Here is a 23,418-nt window from a genome sequence, read left to right as displayed (position 1 = left end):
ATTACTAGGTAATTAAATATATGAACAAATGACCATTTTTTTTCTCAATTTCTTTAAAAGATATGCGTGTATGTTTTATTTTGTTTTTTGAGATGGTGTCTTGCTCTGTTGCCCAGGCTGGAGTTCAGTGGCGCAATCTCGGTTCACTGCAACCTCTGCCTCCTGGGTTCGAGTGATTCTCCTGCCTCAGCCTCCTGAGTAACTGGGACTACAGGTGTGCACCACCATGCCCAGCTAATTTTTGTATTTTCAGTAGAGATGGGGTTTCACCATGTTGGCCAGGCTGGTCTCAAACTTCTGACCTCAAGTGATCCTCCTGCCTCGGCCTCCCAAAGTGCTGGGATTATAGGCGTGAGCCACCTCACCTGGTCAAGACATGCATTTAAAGTGAAAAAATTTGAAACATATTGTAGCATTTATAACTTATATAGAAATAAAAATATGACCATAAAGGCTCAAAGGACGAGAGAATAATAAATGGATTTATGCCATTGTAGTTCTTGTAGTTTACATGAAGCAGTATAGTATTAATTTATGGTAAATCAAAATAAATTAAGGGTGCATATTGTAATACCCGAAGTATTAGTGGTAAGGTATTACTACTAAAAAAAACCCAACAAACTAACAAACAAACAAAAATAGATACAGCCAAAATGGCAATAACTGAAGAGAGTAAAACTGGAACACAAAACAATACTCAATTTTCCCAAAAGAAAGCCTGAAAGAAAGAATAAAGAAAGAAGGAAAGAAGAAAAAGAAAATAAGTAGGAAATGGAGGCTTACATCCAACCACATCAATAATTACTCTAAATATAAAATAAACCCCCCAATTAAAAGACAGCAATTGTCAGACTGGATTAAAAAGTTAAAAATCAAAGCAAGACCTAGCTCTATGCTGTTAACAAGAGAGAGCTTTTAATATAAAGAGGAAAACAGTTCTGAAATTAAAGTGACAGGAAAAAAAAATCTAACACGAAAACACGAAGGATAAGTAAGCGAGTGTGAATATAATAGTGTCAGAGAAAATAGAGTTCAAGACAAGGTGTGTTGCTAGAGACGAGGAAGGTTTTTGATGTTAAAAGGGTAAATTCATTTAAAAAAATCTTTAATGTGTATTTAGGAATAATAGAGCTTCAAACCAGGTAAAGCAAAAATCAGCAGAATTAAAGGGAGAAAGAGGCAGGTCTACGACCACAGTTGGAGATTTTAACACATCTCTCTCAGTAACTGATAGAACTTGGGCCAGGTCTAGGGCAAGGCAAGTGAGACACTCGCCTTGGGTGCAAAATTTAAGGGGGCACCAAGAAACTTTGTAGCTAAGTAATATTTTAGAAAATCAACATTACTGCAGAAAAATCCCATATGAACAAAATATCAATGAATTTTTTTTTTTTTGAGAAAGGGTCTTACTCTATCACCCAAGTTGGAGTGCAGTGGCACAATTATAGCTCACTGCAGCTTCAAATGCTGGGACTCCAATGATTCTCCCACCTCAGCCTCCCAAGTAGCTGGGACCACAGGTGCACGCCATCACACCAGCTATTTTTTTAAAAGTTTTTGTAGAGATGGGGGTCTCACTATGTTGTGATCCTCCTGCCTCAGCCTCCCAACTCTTGAGATTACTGGCATGAGCCACTATGCCTAGCTCTCAAAATTTTAAATAAAGATAAGTGCTCCATGCCACCATCCATCAGACCTGTCCTGAGTGTAGCTTACAGACAAAGCCACCTTCTCTTTCTTACCTGGCCCCTGGGGAGCAAGAAGCTGCTTTGACAGGACAGCTGGCCAGCCACAAGGGTCCCGAGAACACCCCCCTGCTTCTGCTCGGAGTCCACACCCACATACAGTGCAGAGTCCATTCACATCCACCAAGCAGCACCGTAAAATATTGAGGAGAGGGAGCTGTTTGCAGGTTTGGAATAATATCTGTGTCTTTACCTGCACATGCATTTCACCACTTGTAAAGCCCTATCCTGTATCTCATCAGATCTTCAGTCATCTTCTGAGACCACCTCAAAGTAAGAATCACATGCCCATTTTGATGGACAGAAACTGTCCATCAAAAGGAAGTAGAAACTTGTCCCAGGGTCCATGGTAATCGGCACAGCCGAGACTCAAATCCTGCCCAAATCTTTGTCCTTGACTCCATCACGCTGTGCAGAATTCACTTATTTCCCTCCAGTTGGAGGGAATTCGCACCCAAGGCAAATGTCTCGCTTGTCTTACCCTGGGCCAGGTCTGGGGTGAGGCAAGAGAGATATTCAGTTTGGGTGCATGAAGTACATTCGCTGGGGATGCTGAAGGCTTGGCTGGGGCTTTTTGCCTTATATTGACACTTGTAAATATCTTTGGAGCCAGGTGAGGCCAGTAAAATGTTACACAAATAAGAGCTATCTCCTAGAATCTACAGGTCATTTCCTGGAGTCAAGACCAAGCAGGCATGGGGGGCTGGGTGCATCTTCTGTTGGAAAGAAGCCCAAAGCACCCTTTGGAGGGTAGTGAGTTTTTAGGGATGGGCCTTTGCTTTCCTCTCCAAACCTGTGTCGCATCTGAAAGGATGTCCAAAGGCTAGATCGGTGTTTCCCAGGGTGGGTGACACAGATGGACAAAGATGGAACTGAAAGGCAACTTGTTCAATGATGACCTGTCTCCCACCCATGACCAGTGAGGGGTGCTGAGGAGCTGTTTGTGGCCTAGGTTTTCCCATTCTTGTGCTGTCTCCCCTAGCTCCTGCCTCCACGCTCCTTGGGGACTGCTTCCCTGGGCTGTGCAAATGTCAAAGGTGCCCAGTCCTCATTTTCCAGGGCTCATGTTTCTAGATGCCTCATGCCCCCTCCATTTGTTTGTCTGAGGCTGCCTGATGCATGGTTGTTTGGCTTTTTCTCCCCATCTGCATGAAAGTTGCTTCTCTTTGGAAGCAGAAATGTGGGTGTCTTCCTGTAATCCCTTTTTTCCTGAATCCTACTCCAGGGGAAATTTCTGACCTTTCGCTTCTCCTGAATTCCTCCTGGCATCTCCATCCCAAGGGCAGGGTCCAAGTACCCAGACCCACCCCAGGACTGTTGCAGTTGCCTCTAAAGGGGTCTTGCCCACTGGGAGCCCCAAAACCAGCTTGGGAGGGTGCCTTAACTAACTCCACCCCAATCTCCATCAGCCTCCTCCCTCCCAAGCCATCCCCATAGACTTCAGTCCAGGAGGAAAATAGCTGGCTTGTTATGGGAACAGCTTCAACACAAATATCGCATCTCCTCCTCCACTTGAAGGGAGATGCATTGTCCCGGCCTATATTGAAATTCTGGAGCTGCCATAAGACCTCTCAATACCTGTGTGCCTCATATTGCTTATCTATATAGTAGGAATAATAATAGAATCAACCTTTTAGAATTGCTGGAAGGCCTGTAACTATTGCATCAAATGAAGAGAATTCATAAGGTGCAGGCACTGAACATTCTCCCCTACCCTAACACCCCCATTCCCCTTCCACCCTAGTGCTTGCTCCAGCCTGCTCTTGGGGACTATTCCCTGCTCCTTGAAGAAATCTTGGGGAATCTTCATGCTCACTCTTTTTTTGTCATTTTTCTTTTTCTTTTTTTTTCTTTTTCTTTTTCTTTTTTTTTTCTGAGATGGAATCTCGCTCTGTCACCCAGGCTGGAGTGCAATGGCATGATCTCAGCTCACTGCCACCTCCGCCTCCTGGGTTCAAACGATTCTCCTGCCTCAGCCTCCCAAGCAGCTGGGATTACAGGCACGCGCCACCACACCCAACTAATTTTTTTGTATTTTTTAGTAGAGACAGCGTTTCACCGTGTTAAGCCAGGATGGTCTGGATCTCCTGACCTCGTGATCCTCCCGCCTCAGCCTCCCAGAGTGTTGAGATTACAGGCGTGAGCCACCGCACCCGGCCCATGCTCACTCTTAGATACTGCTATTACTACTAATAATCCTGCTATCACAGTGGTCTCCTGATCTCATTTTAGTAAATATTACATTCATTTGAGATAGTGGCCAACATTCCTAACTTCATTCAGAATTAAAGCTTCTTCAGTCCCTTGGCCAGGGCCTGATGTAGGGACCTAAGGGCCAGACAGCATCTTGGCTCCTGGGGACTCTTCTGCATCATCTGCCCCTTGTCAACAGGAGCACAGCTGTGCTGCCCTGCTCTGTTGCCAAAGCCGCTTCATGCAGCCTTGTAAAGGCCTTGGGATTCTTCACGGGTGAGTCAAACAACAGCCCACTGTGTCTCTGAAGCTGGAGGAAACAGGTATCACACTCTCTAAGGCCTCCTCAAAGCCCCCTAACTAGCTTGGATGAGAGAAAAGCACTACCCATGCATCCCTGATTGGATGTGGGGTTGGAGGTGGGGAGGTGGAGCTGGGAGGGGCCACTCACAGCTCAGCATAGAGACCGCTTCACTTAGGAATCCTCCAATCCCTGGGCCTGTCCTTTGTGTCTGTCCTGCGGTGGATGAGCAGACAAAAGTCACAAAAGCAGTCTTCAGCCACTTCCTTTGCAAGTTCTACCTTTGTGGTCTAGTCTCCACTCCAGAGTTCAGCAGTCCATTCATTTGAGTCATTATCTAAGGGCCTTGATAAAAATGAATAAAATATTCCCAGCTAAACACTACAAGACAGAATATTCTTTCCACTTAAAGGGCCTGACACACAGCAAGCACTCAATAAATGTTATTTTTCATTTGTTTAAAAAAAGTGGTCTCGTTCTGTCACCCATGCTGGAGTACAGTAGCTTGATCTCGGCTCACTGCAGTCTTGGCCTTCCCGGCTCAAGTGATCCTCCCACCTCAGCCTCCCTAGTAGCTGGGACTACAGGCGCATGCCACCATGCCAGGCTAATTTTTCTAGTTTTTTGTGGAGATAAGGTTTCACCATGTTACACAGGCTGGTCTTGAACTCCTGAGCTCCAGTGATCTTCCTGCCTTGACCTCCCAAAGTGTTGAGATTACAGGCTTGAGCCACCACGCCTGGCCAATAAATGGTATTATTCAACTAAATAAGTAAGTGTTAGCCAGTGCTATTCTTATTTCTAATCATTACTATCCATACCTGTCCAGGCTCAGCCCTTCCAAGTCTTCTCTGCCTTCATGCTCCAAGCTCTCCCAAGGCTTTTGATTTCCTGCCTTTGCCTATATTGTTTTTGCCCTGGATGCCTGCCCATCCCACTCCCAGGCTAGAACACTTAGGCTCTTTCTTCAAGCCCCAGTCAAGCCATGGCCACATTGGCAGGCTGTTCCCACCTCTCCAGATGAAGCTGACCCCTCTCTTATTCTGCGCTCCCTGTAGCGTGTCCTCTGCCCCTATCCTGGGCACTAATCCTACTCACTGCAAGGTCTTCAACCTGCTGCTGTCATACCCCCTCACCCCCACATACACACACACACACACACACACACGACTTCAAACCATGGCTTATGCATTTCCATAGCCCTAGTGTGCCCCTATTCTGCAAGGATAATTGAATGAATGAGTTACTAGTGAATGAATGGATGGATGCATCAAAAAACCGCAAATTAAAAAATAAATCTGTCATCAATATGCTAGGAAAAGAATGAAATCCTCCTCAGTGAATCTTGCACTAAGTTACCACCTCTGCTGAGCAGTTTTAAGGGGGCCTTGATGGCTAAAATGATGATGGGATTTTCCCTGCATAAAATTTTATCTATATTTTTCTACCCCATTCACCTAGAGGTAGAGACTGATGAATAGTAGCAAGAGTGCGGTTCATGTTAGGTCTTTGCAGCAAAGTGTCAAGTGCCTTGCAAATCCCAAGGTTCTGAGGCCACTGTGACCATGTTTTGAGTGGTGATGGCTGTTCCTTCACTCTTTGCTGGGCTGCCATTTCTGTGACTCCAGAGGTGCAAAGGACCTATTCTCAGTGGAGCAACAATAACTGTGATTATGAGCCCTCCATCAGACACTGTACATGCCCTGCCTCAGACAGTTTATGAAGGAAATCCATTTACCCAGTCTCACTTGTCTCACTTTTAGTCAATAGTCTTTACACTTTCTTTTTGCAAATTCAGTGGTCGATTCTTACCCTTCATGGTTAATAGTGATTAACCATGTTAAATGCTTCTCAGCGGCATCCATCTTGAAACACTTCCTTCGCTTGCTTTCTGGACCACCACATTTCTCTGGCTTTTCTCCTTAGCTGGCTGCTCATTCCAGATGTCTCCTCCTCTCCCCATCATTCTCTTCTCTTCCCCAGTCATTCTCTCCTTTCCTCTCTTGTTCTCTCCTCTCCTCTTCCTACAATCACTCCCTTAGTGACCTTGTCCATTCTTAAGGCATTAAACACCATTTATACACTGGTAACACTAAGGCATTTATCTCCAGCTCTGTCTTCTCTTCTAAGCTTCAGATTGACAATGCCAAATGCCTATTTGACACTTCCCTCCTCTTGGATGTCTTAAATTTTGAACTCATGATTGCTACTGCTTACCTCACCACACTTAGACCTGTACCAGCCCCCTGGCCTCACCCATCTCAGTGATGATGTCACTGATCATCCAGATGGTCAGGCCAAAAACCTTGCATGGTCATTATTGCATTCTTGTTCTCCCTCTCCTACTAGCAATTGCTGTCAATATCTTCAAAATATCTCTGGAATCTGATTACTTCCCTCCTTCCTGTTTCCACCCTGATCCCCATCATGATTACCTTTTTCTTGGATTATTGCAAGAGTCTCCTAACACCTCCTTGCTGCCACAACCTGCCCCATTTGTTTGCCATGCAGCAGCCAGACTGATCTTTAAAAACAACAAGTTATATCATTCCACTCCTTTGCTTAACACTCTCACGTGATGTTCTAGTTCATTGTTGTTTCTCTTTATCCCCTTCAATCTGGAATGGATCCTTATTCTTTTTTTTTTTTTTTTTTTTTTTTTTTTTTGAGACGGAGTTTTGCTCTTGTTGCCCAGGCTGGAGTGCAATGGCACAGTCTTGGCTCATTGCAACCTCTGCCTCCCGGGTTCAAGTGATTCTCCTGCCTCAGCCTCCCGAGTAGCTGGGATTACAGGTGCCTGCCACCACACCCAGCCAATTTTTGTATTTTCAGTAAAGACAGGGTCTCGCCATGTTGGCCAGGCTGGTCTTGAACTCCTGACCTTGGGTGATACACCCGCCTCGGCCTCCCAAAGTGCTGGGATTACAGGCATGAGCCACCGCACCCGGCCCTGGATCCTTATTCTCATTCTTTCCCTATCTTTCATGTTCTCAATTATTCTGCAGGATTATCCTCAACCTGGGCCCATCTGATGTGTATACTAATAGGGTCTATGTATGTCCAACTTTAGTAGAAACCACAAGTTTTCCAAAGTGGTTGTATTTAATATGCTGTCCCACCAGGAATTGCTGCACATCCTCATAAACACTTGGTATTTTCTATGTTTTGTTTAATTTTAGTCATTTTGGTGGATGTGAAGTGAAATCTCATATAACTTAAATGTATACTTCTTTGATAACTAATGATGTTGCAGACATTTTTGTGTGCTTATTGGCCATATGAATGTCCCCTTTTGTGAAGATCCTATTCAATAATTTTACTCATTTAAAAAATTGGCTTGTCTTTTTCTTTAAAAATGTTTTATTAATATTATTTTAACTGACAAATATTAATTGTGTATACATATATACACATATACATCCATATATATACACATATATATACTTTTTTTTTTTTTGAGATGGAGTTTTGCTCTTGTTGCCGAGGCTGGAGTGCAATGGCATGATTTCAGCTCACCGCAACCTTTGCCTCCTGGGTTCAAGCGATTCTCCTGCCTTAGCCTCCTGAGTAGCTGGGACTACAGGCATGTGCCACCACACCTGGCTAATTTTGTATTTTTAGTAGAGACAGGGTTTCTCCATGTTGGTCAGGCTGGTCTTGAACTCCTGACCTCAGGTGATCTGCCTACCTCGGCCTCCCAAAGTGCTGGGATTATAGGTGTGAGCCACCATGCCTGGCCTAATTGTATATTTTTTTATGGGGTGCAATGTATATGTATACAATGGGGAATACATAAATTAAGTTAATCAGCATATATAACACCTCACTTATTATTTTTTGTGGTGAGACATTGGACATTCACTTTCTAAGTTATTTTAAAATATACATTATTATTGGCTGTAGTCACTGTGCTATACAATAGATCTCAAATCTCATTCTATCTGAAACTTTGTGCCTTTGACCAACAACTCTCCATTCTTTTTCTTTTGATCTGTATCAGTTCATTAAATATTCTCTATACAAGTCCTTAAATGTTGAAAATAAAACAATAAAGCTTCTAGAGGAAAACATAGGAGATTACATTTGTGATCTTTGTAAAGATAAAGATTCATTTAACTGAATACAAAAGGCATTAGCCATAAAGGAAAAAGTTGAGGAATTGAATTACATTAAAACCAAGAACTTCTGTCCACTAAATGACACTTTTTTTTTTTTTTTTTTTTGAGACAGGGTCTCACTCGGGCTACAGTGCAGTGGTGTGATCAGAGCTCAGTGCAGCCTCAAACTCCCAACTTCAAGTGATCCCTCACACCTCACCTTCCCAAGTAGCCGGGACTATAAGTGCATAGCACCACACCTAGTTAATTTTCAACTTTTTTTGTAGAGACAGGGTCTTGCTATGTTGCCAGGGCTGGTCTCGAACTCCTGGCCTCAAGCAATCCTCCTGCCTCAGCCTCCCAAAGTGCTGGGATTACAGGTGTGAACCACCACGCCCAGTCTTCACTGAGTGACACTTTTAAGAGTCAAAAGGCAAGCCATACAGTAGGAGAAGACACTTGTTTTATACCTTTATACATCTGTATAACACATAGTAATATATATTGTTATATATTATGTAATATATTAATATACTGTTTTCTATATTAACATATATAATGACATTTATTGGCCATATTTACTAAAGCTGACCATACATATACCCTATTAACAGGTACATACACACTCCTCCGTATATACCAAACAGAAATGTTTATATCTGTGCAGCAGAAAACACAAACAAAATATTCTTAGCAGGATTATTCTTCATAGCCCAAAACTGGCAACTACTCAAATGTCCATCAACAATAGAAAAGATCAATAAATTGAGGTATAGTCATATAATGAATACCATACAGTGATAGGGGAGGATATAACTGCTCCAGGTGACGACATAGATGAATCTCACAGACATAAAGCTGATCAAAAGAAAACAGGCACAAAGGAATATGTACAGTTTAATTCCATTTATATAAAGCTAAAAAAAGTCAAAACTAACTTTTCACTTTCTAAAAACTTATCATCGAACTGTATATTTAACTAATATTTGTGTGCTTTATAGTATGTGATATATGCCAATTAAAATTAAAGGAAAAAAACCAGCCTCCAGTGGCTTCCCATTACACTTAGAATAAGTCCAACTTCTTATCAAGGACATTTATGAAGTGGCTGCCATCCAGGTCCTGACCTCATCTTTTCCCCTCTCTGCCTCATTCACTCCACATTAGCCATCCCGACCTTGTTGCTGATACTTCAGCACACAAAGCTAGTTCCCACTTGTAGCAGACAGCCTGATGTTCCCAATTCTTCACCCATCTCCCTGTCCATGCCCTCTGCCATTTGCCATTCCTACTACTAGAGGTACAGTATACTTCTCAGCTCCATGGATGTTAAGCTTGGGGTTGTGCTATGTCTTGGTCAGTAAAATATGAGTAGACTCATGGTGTGTCAGTTCCAAGTGAGGCCCTAAAGTGAATCACTTCTTTCTGTTTGTCCTATCCCTCTGCTGCCACCAACCTGAGAACATGCCCTCCCTAGCCTGCTGATGCAAAGAGGATGAGAGACACAGATATGCAGCTTGAAGTCAAGCCCAGCTGAGCCCATCCTACATCAGCCGCTCACTAGTGGACCTGCAGAAGCATCATCAAGAACAAATAATTATTGTTTTCAGCCACTGAGTCATAGGATGTGTATTATGCAGCATCATTGTAGCAATAGCTGACTAATACACCACCTCAGTGTCTTTACATTTGCTGTTCCTCACATAGGTAACATCCTCATTCAAGTCCTTGTTCAAATGTCACTTCTTCAGAGAGCCCCTTCCTAACCACTCTATCTCAAACAGCACCATCTCTTCCCTTCATTTCTCTCCATCCTCCTGCCCTGCCTTACATGTCTTCATAGCACTTACTGCTACCTGACATTTTATTTGCTTATTCAGCCTCCATAAGAGAATGTAAGCTCCATGAGGGCAGGCACCTGTTCATTTCCACATCCCTGGTGCTAGCACCGTGTCTGGCACTTATCAGGAGCTCAATAAATATTTGTTGATTGAACAAACCAATCTCTGCCCTCTCCCTCATCCCCGCTCACAATGTTTCCAGCATATAGAGAAACTGACTCAAAAATCACATCCTGCCGCTGTTTACCAAGGTGGGGCTGGTGAATGACAGGTCACTAGCAAAGTGACCCATCATTAAGTTGGTGGAAGGAAATAAAACCAAAGCAAGGAATCCACAAAATCTACAATCTTTCATACCAGCCCTTGGGAAAACCATTTCATCATGATAATAATTGGGTGTGAGCTAGTGTGGTCCATAAAAGCTCACTTTCTCAGTGTGTCTCTTCCTGGAGTTCTCTCCGGGGCCTTGCTGCAAGAGAACACGCCCCAGGCAGGAAACAGACTGGCCGGATCAGCATGGCATTGTGCCTTTGTCCGGCTCCGCCCACACACCTAATCTTTCGGGAGTCAAGGCACAGCCCACAAAGAGAGTTGGGCACCATCTGTGTGTTGGCCTCTGTGCTGGGACCTTTGTGAGCTTTATGACACCAATCCTCCCAAGATCTTGCCAGGTAAACATCATCAGGGCAGTTTAGGAACATGCCCAAGGACACTGGCAGAGCTGGAATTTGAGTCCCCGTCCTTCTGATGCCAAAGCCCACGTGGTTTCCACCCCCTGCACAGGAGGGGAGGAGGGCGAAGGCTCAGAGCTGATGAGGCTCAGGGCCAGAACTTTCATTCTCCCCACATTTTTCTGCAGCAGGAATTTGACTTTGTGGAAGCTTCACATTGAACCTGACCTGCTCTCTGTGAATTATTTTCTAGGTCTTCGATGAATAAACAGGCAATTCTCCGTATCCATGTATCTTATGTACCACACAAATATATATACCTACTATGTACCCATAAATATTAAAAAACAAAAAAACTAAAAGACCCAGATAATTCTCACTTTTTGGCTTCAGATCCTGGTCCTCTGTTGAAATGCTTATAAATAAAGGAGAAAGAATAGAACCTACATACACCTATAAATAAAGGAAGACATAGTTATAAAGATATATAGTTATAAAAAAGGAAATGGCCATAGAACTATTTAGAGGGATCTACATAGAAGGAAGAGAGACTAAAAATCAACCTGACTTCTATGAGCAAATAGCAGAGCAGTTTGCAGAGTTATGTATACAGAAGCCTCTGGCAAGAGGACAAGAGAAGTACAAAAAGTTTCTCATTAAATAACTTTTCAAACAGCAGTGCAAAGGTCTCTGGGCGTGTGCCCAGCGCACCTCAACCTGGAAGGCATTGCAGTGGGTGCAAGGCAGGACAAGCCCACGGAGCAAGCACTTCGGGTCGGCACTCACCTGCCCAGGAACTGAGAGGTAGGTCATGGATCAGCCTAGAAAGAAAGATCCACGTGTGACTTCCCCGTGGCTCTGCAAGTCTCCCAGGCTGTAGCGCAGTGTAGTGGCTAAGAACATGGCACTTTGGTGACAGATAGACCTGATTCCTGTCTTGGCTCTGCCCTTCACTGGCGGTGGCACTGTGAGCAGGTGGCTTCACTACCCAGCCTGTAAAGTGGTGACAGTAGTACCTACCTTGCAGGACTACATGAAAAAGAAGTGAGATCATCCATGTAGCACGCATGGGACCAGATCCCAGAAAGTGGAGGAGGAGTGAAGCTCAACTCCGCTGGTCTGGACTTTTTGCAGTTGAAACGGGGCCCTTCCTTAGTTCTGGCTAACATTAAAAATGATCTGGCCAGGTGCTGTGGCTCATGCCTATAATCCCAGAACTTTGGGAGGCCAAGGCAGGCAGATCACCTGAGGTCAGGAGTTCGAGACCAGCCTAGCTAACATGGTGAAACCTTTTTCTACTAAAGATACAAAAAATTAGCCGGACGTCGTGGCGTGTGCCTGTAATCCCAGCTACTCAGAAGGCTGAGGCAAGAGAATCGCTTGAACCTGGGAGGCGGAGGTTGCAGTGAGCCAAGATAGCGCCATGGCACTCCAGCTTGGGCAAGAAGAGAAAAACTCCATCTCCAAAAAAAAAAAGAAAAGAAAAGAAAAAAAAAAAAGATCTGCATCCTTTGAGCTCACACCAATGGATGAGAAAGAAGCAGGTGAAGGAATTTATTGTTATATTATATTAAATAAATAATAATAGTAACAGCCCTTATGCCACTCTCAAGGGGCATTCTCGTGTGCATAGTTGCTTGCTGTTGAGCCCGCTGGAATATCTGCTTCTGCAATGAGGATGTTGGGCCCTGGGCAACCTGGAGAACCTACCCAGTGCTGGCACATAGGAGCACAGAGAGACCTGGGACAGACTGTCTGGTGGAATCAGACCTCGGTGGACACCCTCGCCAGAGTGCAGCATTACAGGCACTATTATCTGCATGTCTCTAGACAACATAATAGACAGACTCAGGGTTCAAAGCTTAGCACCAATGATGCCTCCTTCTGGAAGCCCTCTCCTTCCTCTGGTTGGAATGAGTCCCCTCTGCCCTGTGTTTCCATGACCATGCTATGGCCTTTATCATTCCATTCACCATAGCAGTCCCCTTTCATGAATGACAGGCACTATGTCAGTGGCCTCAGTGAATCTCCCCATGGGAGAGATGAGGGGCCGCAAGAGGGCTGGGGCAGAGAAGCATCATCACCTTAGTGGTTAACAGGATGCAGGGGAGCAGGGATGGATATAGGCAGACAGGTCAGGAAGCCATGGCAGTGATGCCAGTGAGAGCTGATGGTGGCAGTGAAGGCAGGAAGAACTAGTTGGATTATAGATTTTTTTTAGGTTAAACTGACAAGATGTCCTTGTGGATTGAAGGTAAAATACCCGAGAAATGAAGGAGATGAGAATGACCCCACGGTTTTTAGCCAGAGTAACTGCAAAGTTAGAGAACCCAAATACAAAGATCAGGAAAATTGTGGAAGAGCTGGTTTTGGAGAAAAAATAAGGAGGCCAGTTTGGGACGAGTTGAATTTGAGACACCTGCTAGATATCACACCTGCAGTTGGCTATGGGAAGATGTAAAGGTGGGAGTTATCAGTGTATAGGTGGGGAAATAAAGCTCCGAGCTTAGATGAGACAACCAAGGAGTAAGTGTAACTGATCAAAGAAGAGGACCAAGGAACAGATCGCTGGGCTTGACAAGGGTCGGCTGAGCATTTACACCACACCCAGCTCTGTGCTAGCAGCCCTGGGAGGCGGTGGATCCGAAGGACACCCAGTTTCTGTCCTCAAGGAACTCAGAGCCTGTAGGGAAGGTGGAGCGTGCGTCTCATTCACAGACCCGGGGAGCTGTGCCACATGGAAAAAGCTCTGAACCTGAGCCCAGCACCCAGGGCTGAACTGCCCCCACCACCCACTGGCCATGCCTGTGACTATCTCTGAGCCTGAGTTTCCTCCTTCGTAAAATGGAGATAATAATATATCCTGGCAAAGGAGTTGCTTAGAGGATCAGAGAAGGCATGTGCCTAGCACAAAGGAGGTGTCTGGCAACCTGTACGGCCTGTGCTTGTTAGTATCTGCCGGCATGCTCTCCACACCCTCAGCTGGGGGGCCCATCTTCACACACAGTAGCAGTGGGGTTTCCAGAAGCACCAACCCCATGAATGGGCCTGGGGACTCCCCTTGTCCATGGCCCAGCCTCCCTCATGGCTGCCACTACCCCATGTGGGCTGGGGACGTCGGTGGCGAGGTCAAGGCCACTCTGTCCCTTGGAGTAATTGAAGATGACAACATTATTTTGTGTCTCACAGAGACTGGTAGAGATCAAAGGCAGCAAGAAGGAGCTGCCGGGACAGGCAGGAATTCCCTGGCAAAGGCCGCCAATTATTGGAAATTGGCTGTAGTTACAGCTATTACCATTAAGGGCTGCCTGGCTGCCCTACGCTGCTGGAGAGGCGCGTTCTGACAGAGGGTGTGAAAGTGGCCACAGCAGGGTTGGGGGCAAAGAGAATTCCATGGGTTTGCACCTACCACGACTCAGACTTCTCTGTGGATTGCTGTCCCAGAGACAGGCAAAGGCGAGTCTTGGAATATTCTCTGGACAAATAGGAAGAGGCGTCCTGGAGAGATATGTGGGGAGAGAAAGGGGGCTGTAGAGCCCAGCAGGGAGAAAAGCCATGGGCTCATGAGGTCCAGGGAAGAAGAGCTCCAGCAGAAAGGAGAAGAGCACAGACCAGCAGGGAGAAGAGCCATGGGCTCATGAGCTCCTGGGACCAGAAGGGAGAAGAGCAGAGACCAGCAGGGAGGAGGGCCATGGGCTCATGAGCTCTAGAGACCAGCAGGGCGAAGAGCAGAGACCAGCAGGGAGGAGGGCCGTGGGCTCATAGGATCCAGAGACCAGCAGGGAGAAGAGTCATGGGCTCATGGGCTCCAGAGACCAGGAGGGAGAAGAACCATAGTCTTATAAGCTCCAGAGTCCAGCGGAGAGAAGAGCCATGGGCTCATGAGCTCTACAGACCAGCAGGGGGAAGAGTCGTGGGCTCATGACCTCTAGAGACCAGAAGGGGCAAGAGCCTTGGGCTCATGGGCTCTGGCTCATGTTAGCTGAAGCTGTGCCATGGTAGGCATGGGCATCAACGCTCTACTCCTCGATCCTGACCAGAGAGGTACAGCTGTAAACAGTGTGCCAAGGTTAGCTCTCACTTTGGGCATGAGAACAAAGCAAGGCACCTTGGCAGGAGGCAAGACCCTGAGCCAAGCTGAAGGGCCTTGCTGGTGTTTGAAGCCCACTTACTGCCCTGTCCTGGCAGCAACCTAGAAGAGTGGGTCCCAAGGAAGAGGGCAGCCAGTGACTCCCAGAGCAACCCAGGGTGCAGATGAGAATTCCAGCAGGTACCAGGGAGGAGGGGAGGGCATGGCAAAGGAGCAAGCTATTCTTTCAATAACTTCAATAACCTCAGGGATCTTATCTCTGTCTCCTTCGCTTACGAGCTGTGTGAACTTAAACAAGTTACTTAGCCTCTCTGAGCCTCAGATTCCACATCTGAAAAGTGAGGAAATCATACAAACTAGAATCATACAAGATGGCACGGTAAAATAAGTCATGAAATTATGGTTGCCATTAGTGAAAGGTCCAAGGCTAACCACTTGCTCAGTAATCTGAGAGGGGCCCTTTCTTTTCAAAGTGACAGTAAAAAAAAGTATAGCCATCAATCACTGGGGGTCTAGTGCATCATCCTGAGATGGTGTCACCTCACCCTCATAGAATGTCAATACTGCAGCATTATTAAGCAAAATGAGGGAGCCTGTTTCAGGAAGGCCTCCATTTTTGCTTTAAAAAATATATGATGAACTAAGGGCTTGGATAGCAAAGAAGCTCACTGACAGGAACAATATAGATGTCTCATTAATTATGTCAGAAGCAGGTGTGTGGCCACACATGGCTTTCAGGCTCCTGTCATCTGCTTCCATGGATGCCTTCAAAGCTCTCCTCCAGCATGTTGGCCTCCATGCAGGCTCCATGACCATGAGGCCATGCCATGTGTCTTTCAATCACCAGGTCTTTGATGATAATCTGCCCCCCGACCCATCTCAGAAAGCTCTCCCTATGGCAGGACCACCCCAAGGCCAGCCATGTGGCATGATGGAGAGAGCACTGGCTTGGGAGCCTGGTGACGGAGGGCTTCCTCTGACTATGCCACTGATGGGCTGGATGACCTGGAGGAGTCACTTCCTGTGTCAGGCAGAGTTTGAGGGATGCAAGCAACAGAAACCAATCTGGCTGTAACCTACATGGGAAAGGGCAGACCCAAGAGGGTCTCAGAATTTAAAGGAAAGCAAAGGACCAGACTCTGAAGGCAGAATAAGGCTGTCTGGGGGTGGGGTGGGGCTGGGATCCAAGGAGTCCAAGAAGCAGGGTCCCACAAGAGCGTCTCCTCAGGACACAACCCCACCCTCCTCCTGGGGCAAATCAGCTTCAGCCATTTCTAATCTTCTGTCCTTATGCTTGAAACAGAAACTCCAGAGACTGAGAGAGATGGGGAGAGCTAGAGGAGGTGGGCACCTTGACTGATAATCCCACCAGTCAGCCCGTCACAGAGAAGAGGGAGTTCTCCCAAAGAAGTCAGGGCACCATGATCAGAAGGAATGGGAATCAACGTTGGGCAGGGAAAAATTAACTCATCTACACTTTCCTCTTCTGGAGGCTGTTTTCTCATCTGTGGAATGGAGACAGTGACACCTTAAAGGAGTGGTGTAGATTTGGTGCATATCGTGGCATAGATGAACAGCAGTCGTTGCTATTAGTGATAGCACACAGGGCATCGAGCAATATTGAGAGCATTCCTTATGTTGACAACTGTTACGCTAGTTGTATTGTCATGCAGTTAGGACTGAATAAAGACTAGATGTTATTGGCCATTTGTCTGAGTCCCAGAGGTGTCTTCCTTTCATGAAAAAAGGGGTGAGGCATATGGACATTCATCCTCATTTAATACTCAGAGCCAGTCCATTTTCCACATGGAAACTGAGCCTCGGAAAAGTGAAATTGTTGGACAGTTGTGGGCATTGCTGGATCCACCTCAGGTCTGTGCTGCTCTGAAGTCACAGTGGCAGACACAGTTCCGGGTGATGCAAATTCCAAGTGAGCATCCCCTAGAGTCCACCTGGGGTGACACATCCCTCCGCGTGGGCCTCCTGTGGAATTCCTCGCTGTGTTTCTTGGTCCCTCAGCCCTGCAGATGGTTCTGCTTTCCCTCTGGAAGAGTATTATGTCGATTCACTTGAAGTCATGTTTGGGGCAAACAGGGCACCAGATGCTGGAATATGGTCCCCTCCACTTTTCCAGAGAGGTATGAGGATTTAATCTTTGCTTTTCTTAAAAAAAAATAATAATGGTTCTGAGGGCTGGAGGACATGTAAAATCAAAGGGAAATTACAGGCAATGTGCAGAGAATTCTTAGTTTCCAGATGCTTGTCAACCTACCTTGGGAAATGAGCCCCTCTCACAGGTAGGGGCTGCCAGAAGCCCTTTCCGGCTGGAGAACATCACGGAGGAGAATTAGCAAGACCCCTGCCTTCTCCCCTGGGACCTGGCACTGCATTTAGCAGCATTTAAGAAACAATCCCCCCATCACTGCTGATTAGGAGGAACATCAATTTTAATGGAGAGGTGTTACCTAAGTCTGGCCACATGGCCTAGCTGCAAAGGTCGCCCTTTCTCAGAAGGTCTGCATTCCCTTCCTCCCCAAATCAGGCACTGGTGTGTGGGAGACAGCCAGCCTTTGCTACTGAGTGGCTGACCTCCATCACTCCACAGGGCCTGGGGTCCTCTCAGCAAAGATATCCCAGGGCAAGCAGAACCTGTCCATTTGTACAGGGCTGTGGCTGTGGGTCAGGTGAAGGGGGGTTATAGATTTTTCTGGAACTAAAGCCCACCTAAAGCCTCTGGGAAAATGATCATCCCTCCCTTAACCACAAATTCCACTGACATGATATACCCTAATGAGCGATTTCATGACTGTGTGTGATTTCAGCAACCAAGCAAACTTCAGTGCATGCACATTGCAAGTTGTGAAAACAAAGAGAAGCTGGATATTTGTGTGGAGGCCCAACTCTCTCGGCTGCAGAGCTTCTGCCAGTGTTCTTTCCCTAAGATTCACTGATGCTGTCAGGGAGGAAGACATGGACTCATGCCTCTGCATCGGCCGGGCTGGATAATCTAAGATGGCCTCATGTGTGTGCCAGTTAGTATCCTGTTGCTAGGGGCACCTTGGTTCTCCTCCGTGTGACCTCTCAAGTAGGCTAGCTTGGGCTCTTCCCATCAGTGTCTCAGAATTCCAAGTGCCACAAAAGAGGGCAAAAGTCTGAATGCCCAAGCACTTTTTAAGCCTCTGCCTCTGCCATGTTTGCTAATGTCCATTGGCCAGAGCAAGTCATGGCCAAGCTCAGAATCAAGAGGTGAAGAAACAAACTCTACCTTGGCTGGGAAGAGTTACTGAGGCCTTGTCTTTGTAAACAATCTACTACCCTGCCCCACCCACACCCCACACAGAGAACAGTTTCCCTGTTAGATATTCTCACCACTCCCTGAACTTTCTCTCCAGGGCACTTACCCACTGTAGTTGACTATTTGTACACCGAGTTGTTTGTTGTCTTTCTCTCCCATATCCCTGTTCCACCATGCGGGCAGGGGCTGATGTGTGTCCATCCGTGCCCAGCACAGTGGCTGGTACATAGTGAGTGCCAGTAACTACTAGTGAAGGAAGCAGGAAGAAGAGAAGGAAAAAAAGAAAAAGAAGAAAGGGAGGGCGGAGGGAAAAAGAGACAGGAAGGGGGAATGAGGGCAGGAGAAAAGGAGGGAAGGAGTCCTGGAACAATGGGGGCACTTCTTAGGCGGAGGACTAACTGGAACCTCTCTGGGCAGCGGGTGCCCTGTGCATCCCCCAAGCCCACTGCGCTGCTTTCAGCCTCCATATCTTGGCTCCTCCTGCCCTCCCACCTGGCTACCCTCCCACCCTCTTTCCTCTGCTGGCTCAGCCCTGGGTTCCTTCCACGTGCATCTCAAGTGTCTCTCCCCACTCCCAGCAGCTTCCCCTCTACCCCTTCCTCCTGAGCATCTGCCCGGCTCAGGCAGCTCCCCACACCCCCGCCTATTGCTGCCCACGCTGTCCTGCACATGCACCTCTCAACTGAGCACTGCACCGGCCCTTTGAGAAATCTAGGACAGGCATATTGATCTTTCCAACCCATTGATGAGAACTCAGGTTCAGGGAGGGTCGATGTCCACGGTCACCCTCCAGGACCAGAGTCAGTCTGGTTCAATAGTCCCCAGACTGCAACGACTGTGGTGAAGCCTCAAGGACCTGAAGGAAGAGGCTCCATCCTCTCTGTCTTGGTGAGAGTGGATGCCCGTGCCAGAGGACCCAGGATTCTGATCTCTGGACAGTGGCAGACAGAGGGAAACCAATAGGTCAGAGGTGGAGCCTGCCGTCTCCTAGCCCACAAGGGCTTCCTCCAGAATGACTGGGCCCTAGGGCAGGCCTGCAGCCTCCCAGGTGACACTCCCATGGCACCACCTCTCCCATGGAACGTCTTCTTTAGAAAAGAGATGAGCCCATTCTTAAAAGGGGAAGGGGCTTTCAAGGTCACACAGCAAATTAGGGCAGCCCAAACTCCAGACTCAGGCTCCTGCGGTCCCTGAAGTCACATCGTGCCCTCCCTCACTGCCTTCCCAGTCCTGCCTCCTTCCCACCTCCACAGGGCTTGTGACCAACTGAAGGGGATTAGACTAGTTAGCAAGGGGCCAGTTCCCCAACCCAGGCGCAGGTGGGAGGGGAGTGGTAGAGGGAGCAGGCCCATCCAGCAGGTGATGGATCTCACAATAGGTATTTGCCGCGTATTGGTGACTGTCTTCAGAACTGCGCCTCTGCCTACACTGCTTGATGTACATTAGTGTGCTGGTTAACTTTAACCTGCACCCTGGGGATGGGTGCTTGAAGTAACATAATTAGGAAGCAGCTCCACAGGGCAGCGAGCCTCGGATCTGGTCAATCATGGCTTTGCTAAATCGGCACCGGAGGCTGCGGCTAATCAGCATAGGAGATGTTGCCAGTGCCTTTTCATTGGTGAAATGAGCTGTACAAAAAAAAAAATGTGGTTGGCTCCCGAGATCGTGCAGTACCCTCCTCTCTTGGTGAACCAAGCTCAAGAATCCACCCCCGGCTCCATCTGGGCCAGCGGCCGCCCACTGAATGGAAGGCACTGAGTTCACTGGAAAACTCAGGACCTGACTTCACCGGGGATCCTGCCCTCTCCAGGTCCTGCCTTCGCTAGCGATGCTGCCTTCAGTAAACAGTTGCACTTGCCTGGGAGTGACACTGGCCTGTGGGGTCTGGTCAGATGCCCCCAAGGACAGCGCGTGGTCCCTGCTGCGTGCCTGCTCTGTGCCAGAAAAGTTCTCCACATCACGTGTATATTACTTCATTGAAAAATCACTGCTATCTGGGCGTGGTGACTCATGCCTGCAATCCCAGCACTTTGGGAGGCCAAGGCAAGAAGATTGCTTAAGGACAGGAGTTCGAGACCAGCCTAGCCAACATGGCGAAACCCCATTGCCACTAAAAATACAAACAATTAGCCAGGTGTGGTAGCACATGCCTGTGATCCCAGCTACTCAGGAGGCTGAGTCATGAGAATCACTTGAACTCGGGAGGTGGAGGTTGCAGTGAGCTGAGATCATACCACTGCACTCCAGCCTGAGTGACAGAGTGAAACTCTGTCTAAAAATAAATAAATAAAAAATAAAAGTCACTGCCACCTCCATTTTACAAGAGGTACCGAGTGGCTATGTTGCTTCCCCAGGGCCTCACGGGGAGGAAGTGGTGGAGCTGGGATTTGAACCCGGGCTGTTGTTTTTGTAAAGGATCGAATAAATGATGTGAATGTACTGATCTATGATAAGCTAGCTGCATGAGATGGAGACTCAGACACAGATGAAGCCAAAGCTGAGATGCAGAATTTGCTGAGAAATCGCATTGTATCTCACAAGAGCAAATTGCTAAGCCCACCACGTATCCAGGCTGTGCCGTCTGATTGAAGAGCCTGTGCTCTGAACACCATACAGCCTCCTCCCTGCAGCTGAGGAGCTGGAGGCCTACGGGAAAATGGGCTCTAGATGGCTGAGTTTCAACGGGAGCCTACAAGTGTCCCTCCCCAGCCTCGCACCTGCCGTGGCTCCATAACCAAGAACCCACTCTCCCTCTGGATCCGGCCCTCCACCCTTCCCTCCCAGCTCATATGCTTGGCCCAGGCTACACTGAGCTCCTGGACCACACCAGGCAGTTTCACACCCAGCAGCTTTGCTCACCGGGCTCCCTTCACTTCCCTTGGCCATTGCCCACCAGGAAAACATCCACTTATCTTTCTTGGCTTCATTAGGCCTCATCACCTCTACCAAGAGAACAACACTGGACACCAGATGCCCTTTGGGACACACCAGTGTGAGGCCACCCTCACCCTGCTGTGTGACCTTGGACAAGTGACTCAACTTCTCTCAACATCAGTTTCCCCATCTACAAAGTAGGAAAATGATGTTTACCTCATGGTTTGTTGTACAAGTTAGAAAAAATGCACATTAAGCCTCTGACATGGCTTCTACTAAAAACATGGTACTTATTTTTAGAAAGTTTTCCTGCCATCTGCCCCAGAAGAATTGAACTCTGTATACCTGTATACACCTCAGACTCTCTGGACATACTTGTGTCTTTTTTTGCTAGCACTTCTCACAAGCTGGCATCCTGTGTATTTTCCTCTGTTTATGTTCTGTCTCCTTCATTGCGGGACTTATTAAGGTGCAGCTCCTTGGGGGCAGGAATCTTGTCTGTCATGTTCATCACCGGATTCCAGGGCTCGGAATGCTGCCTGGAACTTGGCAGGTCCTCCATTAAAGTTGGCTGGTGAAATGAATGAACAAATAAAGGAATAAAAAAATGAACAAATGAACCCATACCCACCTCCTGCATTAATCTTATCCATCAATCTGTCCCCAGCTCCCAGCCCAGTAACTGACATGTGTGTTCAGCGGGGATTGTAGAACAAGTCTTATCAATTCTTTGTTTATGCATTTATAAAACACAATTTAACGACGCACTAAATCAGATCAGCATGAATGAAGCTTTCCAGATGGGCACTGAACCAGGATTCTCTTTCTTCATGTCTTGCTTTCTCAAAACTGGTCCACATTATCCTCCCCAGCAGCATAAGAACGGCCCAAATTGCCAGCCATAGAATCATGAGCTAATTAATGAGACTGCTTTGAGTCACTGTGCTTTGCTTGTAGGTATGATCGCCCCACAGCCAAGACTAACTGATGCAACAGAGGAAGGGCTCCCCGAGGAGGGGAGGGCTGAGCTAGATCTGAACAACCAGAAGAAGACTAAGAGAAAGCAGTAAATTCCTGGTGGAGGAATTTGGAAGGTGTGTGTAGGAAAGTCATTTGGAAGGAGATAGGACAGCACTTTTTTTTTTTTAACACTTTATTGAACATCCAGCCAGAAAATGTACAATTGGCGAACTACCCCCTAGAGAATAACACGCTTGTACGACCAGACCCATATGAGAAACAAAGCATGACCAGCACCCCAGAGGCACTCCTTACGCTCCTTCCATTTCCCACCTCCCTCCCAGGCTAACCACTATCCTGACTTTTCTCATCACAGATTGTGTTATTTTTGTAGCGTTTTTTCAACTGGACTCTGCATTGTGCATTATTTTGTATCTGGCTGCTTTCACCCCATGTTAGAGTTGTGAGACTCATCCGTGTTGTTCTCTTCTTCTCCTCTTGATAAATCGTATTCCATTATTTACCCATCCTCCTCCTGATGGATCTTTGGGCTGTGTTGGCTATGGAGAATAACACTGCCATGAATACTCCTGAACACATCTTTCAAGGAATATATTTGTACACTTTGTTTTTTTCTTTTTTCAAGATGGAGTCACGCTCTGTCGCCCAGGCTAGAGTACAGTGGCGTGATCTCGGCTCACTACAACCTCAACCTACCAGGTTCAAACGATCCTCCTGCCTCAGCCTCCTGCCTCAGGCCTGGGATTACAGGCCTGCATCATGATGCCCAACTAATTGTTGTATTTTTAATAGAAGACGGGTTTTCGCCATGTTGGCCAGGCTGGTCTCAAACTCCTGACCTAAAATGATCCACCCACCTCGGCCTCCCAAAGTGCTGGGGTTAACAGGCATGAGCCACCACATCCAGCTGATATTTGTATACTTCTAGTGAGTGTAGACCACCAGTGAAATTCTTGGGTCATAGGGTTTGCACATAAAGCAGCTCTTTTGAGGAAATGAAAGGAACAGGTGGCTTGAAAGAGGAGCGGGGAGCTAATGAGATGAGGGGTCAAACTTTCTCAAGCCCTGTGAACACGGCAAGGAGGCTGATTTTCAAGAGATGTGCAGGGGGAGGCCAGGGAGTGACATGCTCCAATGACATTTTAAGATCACCCTGGAGAGTGAGGTCGGAGACCACCATGGGGGACAAGGAAACAGGTAGGTGGTGGTGGAGGGCATCTAAGGGAGAGATGACCATGGCCGGGACCAGGATGCTGTGGAGATGGAGAGGAGAGGATCGTGCTCTAGTTAGCTAGTACCGCATGACAGAGCTGAGCAGCTTAAAACTACG

The sequence above is a fragment of the Pan paniscus genome, chromosome 15 (assembly GCF_029289425.2).
Source record: "Pan paniscus chromosome 15, NHGRI_mPanPan1-v2.0_pri, whole genome shotgun sequence".
Taxonomy (NCBI): domain Eukaryota; kingdom Metazoa; phylum Chordata; class Mammalia; order Primates; family Hominidae; genus Pan; species Pan paniscus.
This window is presented reverse-complemented; position numbering follows the sequence as displayed.